Source organism: Suncus etruscus, chromosome 3, assembly GCF_024139225.1.
Source record: "Suncus etruscus isolate mSunEtr1 chromosome 3, mSunEtr1.pri.cur, whole genome shotgun sequence".
Classification (NCBI taxonomy): domain Eukaryota; kingdom Metazoa; phylum Chordata; class Mammalia; order Eulipotyphla; family Soricidae; genus Suncus; species Suncus etruscus.
Genome location: NC_064850.1, coordinates 90,137,963 through 90,148,749, shown reverse-complemented (window position 1 = coordinate 90,148,749; position 10,787 = coordinate 90,137,963). Strand labels below are relative to the sequence as shown.

General features: G+C 36.9%; 1 non-coding gene across 1 annotated transcript; it reads right to left on the bottom strand.

Moving 5' to 3' along the window:
* Positions 1 to 284: 284 nt before the first annotated feature.
* LOC126005672 (U6 spliceosomal RNA) lies at positions 285 to 391 on the bottom strand. Its single transcript, XR_007494713.1, has one exon. It is a non-coding gene; the product is annotated as a U6 spliceosomal RNA (small nuclear RNA).
* Between the last annotated feature and the right edge of the window lie 10,396 nt (positions 392 to 10,787).

Below are 10,787 nucleotides of genomic sequence, written 5' to 3'. Positions count from 1 at the left end.
GGAAAAGTGCTTGTCAAAGAGGCAGGTTAGGAGAGGGGAAGGAAACTGAAGGCAATGATGGGTCACAGTAAACAGTGGTAAAGAGACTGGTATTAGAACAATGTATGCCTGAAACACAATCATAAATATCTTTGTAACTTTGCAATTCATAGTGATTTAATTTTTTTTGTTCACACCCAGCAATGCTCAGGGGTTACTTTATTTTTCTTTTTTTAAAATTTTTATTTTGATCATAGTGGCTTACATATTGTTGACAATATTTTAGGTACATATTTACATAAAATAAAAATATGGAACGTTTCACAAATTTGCGTGTCATCCTTGCGAAGGGGCCATGCTAATCTTCTCTGTATCATTCCAATTTTAGTATATGTGCTGCCGAAGCGAGCATCTCAGGGGTTACTTTTGAGTCTATGCTCAGATATCGCAACTGGAACGCTTGAGGGACCATATGGGATGCCGAGATTCAAAACATTTTCCTTCTGCATGCAAGGCAAGTACTCTACCTCCATGCTATCTCTCTGGCCCCCCTCATGTTTTAATTTTTAAAACCTTCTATAAAGCAATCCTAGTTAAAAACATTTCTCTCTATTATATATCTGTGCCTTTAAAATTTTTTTGGAAGAGAGGTGACTTCCATGACACGGATATCCTGACTTTAATGTTCTCCATCATTAGTCAGTTAAGGCCAATACTTTTCCTTCTGTTTTTAATGTCTTGTAAGAGAAACACTAAACTTTTACCTGGATATAATGAATTATTTTTGCATTATTCATTTTATAGTTTTTCTTCTCAGTTCCAGAAAACATGAACTATCCATGAAAACTCTCTTACTAGTATCACCTAGAGATGAAAAGAGGTAAGTTTTAGTTTTTTCTTTACTGTAAGCCAAGCATTGAAGCAGAAAGTACGTGTAGCTTTAATGTGAGACTTTACTCACTAGGAATAAGTAAGAAAGGACATGACTTCCTACTTACAACAAAATGTCAAAGGTCTAGAAATCCAGATCACACAAGTTTAAATAATATCTAGTTTCTTTTGTGATTAAATTTTGATTGAATCATCTTTGATTTTTATACTATACTTTGAAAAATAAAACTTACAATTCTATATAAGTATAATTCCCACAGTCTCTATCAAAATACCAGATCCATTTATATTATAAAAATCAATCTCTTCCTTCTTTTACTCTTCCCTTCTTCCTCACCCCATAGTATCTATCTGAATTTTTTAATAGTTAGTATTGTTGTGTGATATATCTAGTTTCTAAGTTTGAAATATACTAATATAACAAAATACACATGGTCTCATTAGCATATAAGATTTATTTCTTGGCACCCTAAATCTTAGCCAAATTTAATTAATAACAATAATAAATCTTTTTAAATCTTTTACAAGTTCTTCAGGTAAAACTGGAATCTCCTATTCATTGCCTTTGTATTTACTTATTGTTTGGTATAACAGGCATCACATATTTTTAATTCCTTAAGCTGTTATATATTTAAGTCTCAATTTCCAAGCAAGGTTAAGAACACAGGCATTGTTTGTATATCTTGGAGTCCACAGGATAAACAGAACCGAGATGACTAAGGGGTCTAGAACAGCACAATTGTAGGTGTCAATCTGTTATTATTTGCAGAGAGTTATATGAATAAAATACTAAAAGTTGCCAAAAATTCATCTCAGTAGGTGGGTTTCACACTTTGCTCTTCAAAGACAACTGACAAAGGTCTATTTCTTGTTTATAATAGTACAGGCAGAATGCCTTTACCTGGAAGCAATTTTTCTGGTGGTGGCTTTTGCAGTGACTAAATTTCAGTGTATGACCTGTTGCCTCTGAAATGAAAGAGAATCTTGTGAGAATTTTTAAGGTTTCCTTGTTACTCTGTTTCTTACTTGATCTCTGAGCCAAAAATATTGTCTTACAAATGTCAAAGGCCAGAAAGACTCCAGTGTAGCTATTGAGATCAATTTTGAACATGTTTGTAACCATAGTGCTTAAATAAATAAATTTATTTAAAAAAAAGAACTGAGTCCTACAAAATTTTGGATTGGATTCTAAGGGGTTCTTATGCCATAGAGGACTGTGCATAAGAGTGATTATTGGTTATTGATTTGAAAAAGAACTTGGGTCCCTTGTCCTTTTTCCTTTTATTTTTGGACTGCTCATGGAAGACAGTAGCCCTTTATTCCTACTCTTTATTCTCATATTTTTCTGTCATGAGGCAATGGGCCAAGTTTAATGATGCCAAGTGAGAAGCGAGATCTCCTGTCATGTGAACTAGGTAAGATTTCTGCCTTTGTTTGCATTTTAAAGTTTAGTATTTATGCATCCAACTTTTTTATTTTTTAGAAAATGAAGCTTTTGATAAATTTATCTCCACTACATTACCAGAAACAAAATGTGTCACTTGCTAGATAGGTGATGGAAAATGTCTGAAAAGGCAAAGAAGAATCTTGAGAACTTAAAAAAAAACTAAAGTACCATCATGCCACATTCTGTTACAATCATACCCTGTGGTGCCCTCTTTCAAGCCCAGGAAATAACAGTTCTTCTCATCCACCCTGGGCATAAGTGCTTCTTCAGCCAGTGCTGAGACTATTCATATGACTCAATAACTCAGTGGCCTGACAATCTCTCCCCTTCAGCAGTGGCAGGGACAACATTTTTTAGAGGTGAAAGTACAGTTTAATTTCTAGGCTCACCCAGGCATGGACTGGGCTGCATAGGAGGCCGATAATGAAATATTGGTGGTGCATATTTGATAATGTGCAGAGCATGCCTGGCACACAGTTTGGGCTGAATGAAGAGAATGCATGGCTATGGCTGTCTGCACCTCGCTCTGCCTAAAGCCTGGGTGAGGAATCTCAGAAAGCCAGATCTTTGCCTTCTCTGCCAATAACACCCACCTGACAGCCCCTTCTCTAAGTGGGAGACTTGCCACTCTATCCTCTGTCACAATGCAGAGACAACTAGAGGACAGAAGAAGGAAAAACACATACCTCCCCCCCTTCTATTCTAAACTGAGATCCTAGAGAAAATGCTATTGCTCTCACTGCGATTTCTCAGTAACAATGGGGTCAAAGAAAGCATTTTTCAAAAAGATCTTTTCTCAATTTATGGCAGTGTATCTAGTAGTAAGCAGCAAAATGAAATAGGTCTCTGTTATCTCTCCCCCCACAAAGAAGCAATCCATACAAAGAAAGGAGATAATTCCTGTCTGGATTTTATAAGCTTCATAAAATATATTGTGCAGGTATGTAAAATATTGGGCACCCACTATGCTTATGCTTTGGGGACAGCAACACTTAGAGATATTAGACTTTTTATTTTTCTGAGAATAAAAAAAAAAAGGAATCTCTATGGTGTAGCTCTGTATTGACTTTCCCTGGGAAATGACAGCATGAAGGTGATGAGAAATAAGCATAATAGTAAATTCAAGTGATAATATGATAAGAGTTTTTTCTCTCTGTCCATCAGCTTTATAAGAGCCTTCCAGGCAGTCAGTGGTGTTCTAGCTTCAAGGTATCTCATGAGCAAACATGTCAAGGTCGGGCCCGGAGAGATAGCACAGCGGCGTTTGCCTTGCAAGCAGGCAATCCAGGACCAAAGGTAGTTGGTTAGAATCCCGGTGTCCCATATGGTCCCCCTTGCCTGCCAGGAGCTATTTCTGAGCAGACAGCCAGGAGTAACCCCTGAGCACTGGTGGGTGTGGCCCCAAAAACAAAACAAACAAACAAAAAAAAAAACAAAAAAACAAAAAAAACATGTCAAGGTCACAGTTCTGTTTCAGAAGATTTTGGTGACTAGTGGAAAGTGTCTTATCCCCATATTAGATAACCTTTTGAGTGTCTTCCACCAGAACTGCCCTCAAACAAAGGTTTGGCAAATGTAGATTAAGAAATACAAATAGTGGGAAGGTAGAGTGTACTGGTGAAAGATGGTGTATGACTTAAACAAAACCATGAACAATTTTGTAACCATGGTGCTTAAATAATCAAAATTAAAAAAATAGTACAGCAGGTAGAATTTTTACCTTGCACATGGCGAGCTAGGTTGGAACCCCACATTCCATATGTTCCCCCAAGCCCTGCCACATGATTCCTGAGTGCAGAGCCAGAAGTAACCCCTAAGCATCTCAAAGTATGGCCTGCACAAAAAAAAAAAAAAAAAAAAAAAAAAAAAAAAAGCAGTAACACGACCAAATTGTTCCCTAGAATTAATAAGAAAGCATCCAATGAAATCTAAATTGAAGAAGTAAAGTTTTGAGAAATTAAGAAGAATCAATATAACAGACTAAAATATAGTCTGTTTTTAACAAAAGTGCAAGAAGGGAACCTTGTCGATGGGAAAGTGGTTACCTACGAGATAAAAGATTCAGATGACCATATGCTTCTATTATCATTCTATTCCCTTCTAGCCTTTCCACAGATATTACTGAGAAACGCATTGAATATACACTATGTTTAGTTTTGGAGGCAGTGGGCCTGCGCTTTCTAGAGACCCCTGTTTGCTACTTCTTTGGATCAGTAGCTTTACAATGCAAGGGAATTTAGCCACACAGATGTATAGTCCTTCACCAGGACATCAATATAAACACATTAAAGAATAGTGTACTATTCTACTCTTAAATTATTGGGATTCTCCGGAACAGAAAAAAAAAAAAGAAGAAGAACCAGGGCCTTACTCCACATATGTGCTTCAAGGAAAGAATCAGCTCCCAACAGTATTAATAAAAAGGCACAAGATTTAAGTTTAGAAAAAAAAGTGGTTTCACTCTAGATCTCTTCTTCCAAACCCTTAGACTTTGTCTCTAAAAATTGGGTATTATGAGAGCATCCAATTCACAAGGGACCAATGTGATATGCTGTAGTTTGTGATGTATCAGACACATTTTTTGTACCCTAAGGAGTGCACTCAATTCCCTTCTATATTGTCAGAGATTCAGCATCTCTGGAACTCCCTCCATACTCTATGTTCACTCTCACCTTGTGATGTTCCTCGATCATCAACACTTCAGCTTCACTCTCACCATCTTCATGAACCATCTTACCTTGGCTGATGGAAACCCAAATACATTAGCGTCTTTTCACCCTTAAACTTCCTTTCTTTCAGTTTTACTGCACTCTCACATAACCATTTAGCTTATTTCTTCACTCACCACAGGGAAAAATAAAGAATAATTTATCTTCTACCATCTCATCTGTCTTCCCCATCCCTTTCCTTAATGACCACAGTGCACTGCAAATACCCTTAACTATCAAAACTGATTTCCCAAATGTCAACAGCCATTATTCTATAACAGTACCTGTCTTCACCATGGCATCACACTTTCACTGACTTCAGGTTTTCAAATGTCACTTCCATATAAAGCCTTTAGTATTATTCTTTCTTCAATTTAGTATGAATATCTACCAACCAACTTCTTTTTTTCTTACCTTCTCATATTATTTTCTTACTTTCTTTTCTTTCTTTCTTTCTTTCTTTCTTTCTTTCTTTCTTTCTTTCTTTCTTTCTTTCTTTCTTTCTTTCTTTCTTTCTTTCTTTCTTTCTTTCTTTCTTTCTTTCTTTCTTTCTTTCTTTCTTTCTTTCTTTCTTTCTTTCTTTCTTTCTTTCTTTCTTTCTTTCTTCTTTCTTTCTTTCTTTCTTTCTTTCTTTCTTTCTTTCTTTCTTTCTTTCTTTCTTTCTTTCTTTCTTTCTTTCTTTCTTTCTTTCTTTCTTTCTTTCTTTCTTTCTTCTTTCTTTCTTTCTTTCTTTCTTTCTTTCTTTCTTTCTTTCTTTCTTTCTTTCTTTCTTTCTTTCTTTCTTTCTTTCTTTCTTTCTTTCTTTCTTTCTTTCTTTCTTTCTTTCTTTCTTTCTTTCTTTCTTTCTTCTTTTTCTTTTTATATCTTTTTATTTGAAGACAAAGATGCAAAAAAAGAACAAGGTGAAGTTACAGTGGGAAGGAAATCACCCATAAACAAAATTCTCAAAAGAAATCCCCTTGCTGACACCTTAATTTTGAATTTTCAGCCAAATAAAACAAAACACATGCACATTTACTTTGTCCCTCAAGTTCCCAGATTGTAGTACATTATAGCATTTCTTAGTAGTATACAAAGCACTCTAAAGCCACAAAATTTATGTAACTCCTTTAACATTAAAAGCTATAATATTATTCACACAGTTAGTCATAATAGATTATTTCATTAAGGATGAGTCAAAGGAGCACAGCCAAGACGGTGTTAGTGTGACAATTGTTTGCATAGGCCCAGCAAAATATAGGAGACATGGAAAGGAAAAGCCTTGGCCTAAATAAGGAGACCATAACCCTGAAGTTTTCTGGCATAAGACCAACTCTAGGCTCCAGGCATACAAGGTTGTCCAACCCAAGTCATTGTTTGTAAGTTTTATAGTTTACTTTGTATAGGTCTTTAGTCAATTTGACTCTAAGATATTTGCGTTTGTGTGGCATTAATGTGAATGGGGTTGTTTTCTTAATGTCCATTTCTTTCCTATTATTATTGGTGTATAAAAAGGTCATTGATTTTTGTGTGTTCATTTTGTAGCCTGCCACATTGCTACATGAATCTATTGTTTATAGAAGCTTTTTGGTAGAGGCTTTAGGGTTTTCTAAGTAGAGAATCATGTTATCTGCAAACAATGAGAGCTTGACTTCTTCCTTTTCTATCTGGATTCCCTTGATATCTTTTTCTTGCCTAATCGCTATAGCAAGTACTTCCTGTACTATGTTGAAAATGAGTAGTGAGAGAGCCTTGTCTTGTACCAGAATTTAGAGGAAAGGTTTTTCGTTTTTCTCCATTGAGGAAAATATTTGGCATTGGCTTGTGGTAGATGGCCTTAACTATATTGAGAAAGGTTCCTTTTATTCCCATCTTGCTGAGAATTATTTTGTCAAGAATGGGTGTTGGACCTTATCAAATGCTTTCTCTGTGTCTACTCATATGATCATGTGATTTTTATTTTTCTTGTTGTTGAGGTTGTGTATTATATTGATAGATTTACAAATGTTAAAACATCCTTGAATTCCTGTTATGAAAACTACTTGATCACAGTGAATGACCTAGATGAGGAATTGGATCATATTTGCCAGAATTTTGTTGAGGATCTTTGCATCTGTGTTCATCAGGGATATTGGCCTGTAGCTTTTTTTTTTTTTTTTTGGCAGCATCTCTGTCTGCTTGTGAAATCAAGGTAATGTTGGCTTCATAAAAGCTATTTAGAAGTGTCCCTGATTTTTCAATTTCATGAAAGAGCCTGGCCAGGATTGGTATTAGTTCCTCTTGAAAGGTTTAAAAAATTAATTAGGGAATCCATTTGGGCCTGGGCTTTTCTTTTTGGGCAGACATTTGATTACCATTTTAGTTTCCATAATAGTGATGGGGCTGTTTAGATACGCTACATCCTTCTTATTCAACTGTGGAAGATTATAAGAGTCCAAGAATTTATCCATTTCTTCCAGGTTCTCATGTTTGGTGACATAGAGTTTCTCAAAGTAGTGTCTGATAACCCTTTGAATCTCTATTGGTAAAATATTGTCTCTCAATATTGGTAGTGATCTCCCCTTTTTTATATCTAATATGGGTTATCAGTTTCTCTTTCTTTGTGAGTTTTTCCAATGGTCTATCAATCTTGTTTATTTTATCAAAGAACCACCTTCTGTTTTTGTTAATCTTTCAGATTGTTTTTTAAGTTTCCACTTCATTGATTTCACTCTGAGCTTTGATATTTTCTTCTTTCTCCCTAATTTTGGTTCCTTTTGTTGATCATTTTCTAATTTTATAAGCTGAGTCATCAGAACTTGGCTAACTGGCTTTCTTGACATTGGCTATGGATGTTGGGACTCTTGGCAGGACAGGGTTAAAGAGTAAATGGTGGATATTTTTGTTTTGAATTTTGGTTTTTTTCTGGGGAGCACACCCTGTGACACTCGGAGGTTACTCCTGGCTATGTGCTCAGAATTTGCTCCTGGAAGGCTCTGGGGACTATATGAGATATCAGGAATAAAATCTGGCTATCCCAGGTCGGCTGCACGCAAGGCAAATGCCCTACCACTGTGATATCTCTCTGGTTCCTGTAGTTGGTCTTATGGCAGGATGCTTTATGGGTAGGTTCTTCCTGTTTTTAGGCTAAAGGCTTTTCCTTTCTATTTCCCCATCTTTTGCTGTGCCTGTACAATGAAAAAGCAATCAAACAAAAGAACGTGCTACACACACTATTTTTTCTTTTCTTATTTCTTCTCTTTAAAATAGGGGGTCCCGCCTTTATCATAGAATCTGGGAACACAGATTACTTTGTTCTACCACATATTTCTGCATTTTCTTTTTGTTTTTGTTTGTTTGTTTTTTGTTTATATTTTTGGATTTTTGGGTCACACCCAGCTGCGCTCAGGGGTTACTCCTGGCTCTACTCTCAAAAATTGCTCCTGGAAGACTAGGTTGAACATATGGGATGCCAGGATTCAAACCACCGTCCTTCTGCATGCAAGGCCCTATCTTCATGCTATCTCTCTGGCTCCATTTCTGCATTTTTCTATGCAGAAAGGCTAAAGAAAGGCTGAGGGACAGGGGCCAAGTATTCTTAAGTGCATTGGTGGGAAAAATAAGGACAGAACTAAATATAACCCAAAGTCAACAACAATAGAATCAAAAGACCAAAACTTTAACAATCTAAACTTAAATGGGCCTGTAATACTGACAGGCCAGGGCAAAGGTGGTGGTATAGAATGCACTCTCTGGAATTATTGTTGGAGGAATATTAACACTGGTGGTGGGAATGGGAATGGACCTGCCTCATTGTATATCTGAAATTCAACCATGAAAGGCTCTGTAGCTCACAATGGTTTCAATATGCAAAAGGAAAGTGAAGAGATAAGTCAAAATGTTAGAGTGTATGATACCCTGGGTCCATCCTTGTGGGTTAGAAACATGCTGAGTAGAAAAGCGTATATTTTACTTGTGTGAAGATCTTGGCTTGATTCTTTCATTACATTGCAAAAATCTATACATTTGATTATTTGAGCTAGTATGACCTCACTGTGAAAAGAGTTCCATAGCAACTGGAAAGTTAATGCTTCCAGCGACTCATATAATAAAGCCCTTTGTCAATTCTGTTGAACTTAACATCCGCTGGCCAGCTCCTGCTTACCTATGTTGGTGAATCAGGGCTTCAGACATCTAGGTGACCATAGTGCAATATTAGTTGCATTAGTAAGCTTTCTCAGTTTTTGGTGAATTCCCTAAAGAATTTACCCAGTAAATAATTTCCCTTTTTAAAAAGCCAATTCATTACTAACTTTGGAGGACAAAAGGATTGTCCTTGGTCTTCAGTTTCTTTTAGTATCTTAACATCAAGGTTTGCTATTTCCGCTTGTTTCCAATTTAAAAGACTCTTCTGTTTTGGAAATCTCTCCAACACTAGATGAGAGGCCTGAGGATCAGGGTTTTGTTGATCACCATTGGGTGCATGCAATTGTGTTTTCAAATTGTTGGAGATGAACTGAGGAAGGCAAAGGAAAAGTCTTTTCAGAGGCAGAGACGGCCAGAGAAATATTGTGCTCTGTGAAACAGATAAGCAGAAGAGCTGTTTATTCCCTTGGTGTCATGAGGCCCGGTTTTGAAGCAGATAAATCTTTGCTGGTAATACAGTACTTAAACCAGAACTGACACCTTTTTATATCAACTGCAGAGAATTGCTTTTGTGAGTCTCAGATACAAACGGTGCTGCTGCTCCTTCTTGCATGTCAATTCTTCTCTGCAGCCTGTTGCCATATTAGGCCTGTTTTATTTGCTACTGCCCCCGCTCTCAAGGTGGCATCCTGTCTGTAAAGGATAGGAAGGAGGATAGGAAGACCCTCAGCTTTAGAGACAGCTCACAGGAATAGGCAGGAGTGCTTGGAGTTAGAGAATTTGTAGTATTGTCTTTTCTCCCCATCCCTCACCCTGGTTCATAGTGGAGCTGCTGAAAGCCACCAACAGCAGAGCAGTTGGCCCAAAGGCAGGCAGTGTCTATGTAGCTTTGCCAGGCATGAGCCTTCAGAAAATAGAGTCAAATTAGTTTCAGCTTTGTTCCTTAATAGACATGTAATATACAGTCACTGTAGATGCACTGAATAATCCTAACCAGTGAAGATAAAAACTGCCTATGTTATTGTTTATTATTCCCAGAGAATGTGCATGCTTATATGCATATTTAACATGTATATATTTGATAAATGATTAATATCTTTATAAAATAAGCATTGTTTTTGTCTGGAGTGGTAGTACAGTAGTTGTTTTGCATGCCACCAATCTGGGTTTGATTTGCAGCAGCCCACATGATCCCTTGAGCCTTCCATGAGTAATCCCTAAGCCAGGAGTAAGCCCTGAGCCCAGCCAGGTGTTGCCAAAAAAATAACAAACAAATTAATAAAAGGAAAAATGATACATTTTGTATGGACCCATGTACTCCTCCAATTTCTTCCTGAAGTCCTGACTCAAAATGAGACTGTGTTTGGAAGTGGAGTTTTATGTGTTAAGTGAGTAATATTCACTAAGCCTTAGAAGGGTGGGGTGATGAATACATAGGATTGTCTTTATAGGCATGAGAAGGGCCAGAGAGATAGCATAGAAGGTATGGGGCTTACCTTACAGGAGGTGATGTGTATTTAATCCTCAGAAACCCATATGGTCCCCTGAGCTCATCAGGAGTGATTCTTGAATGCAGTCAGGTGTAACCCCCTGAGCACTGCTGTTTCTGACTCCAAAACAAACAAACAAAAATTTAAAAGGTACAGATAATGCTCCTC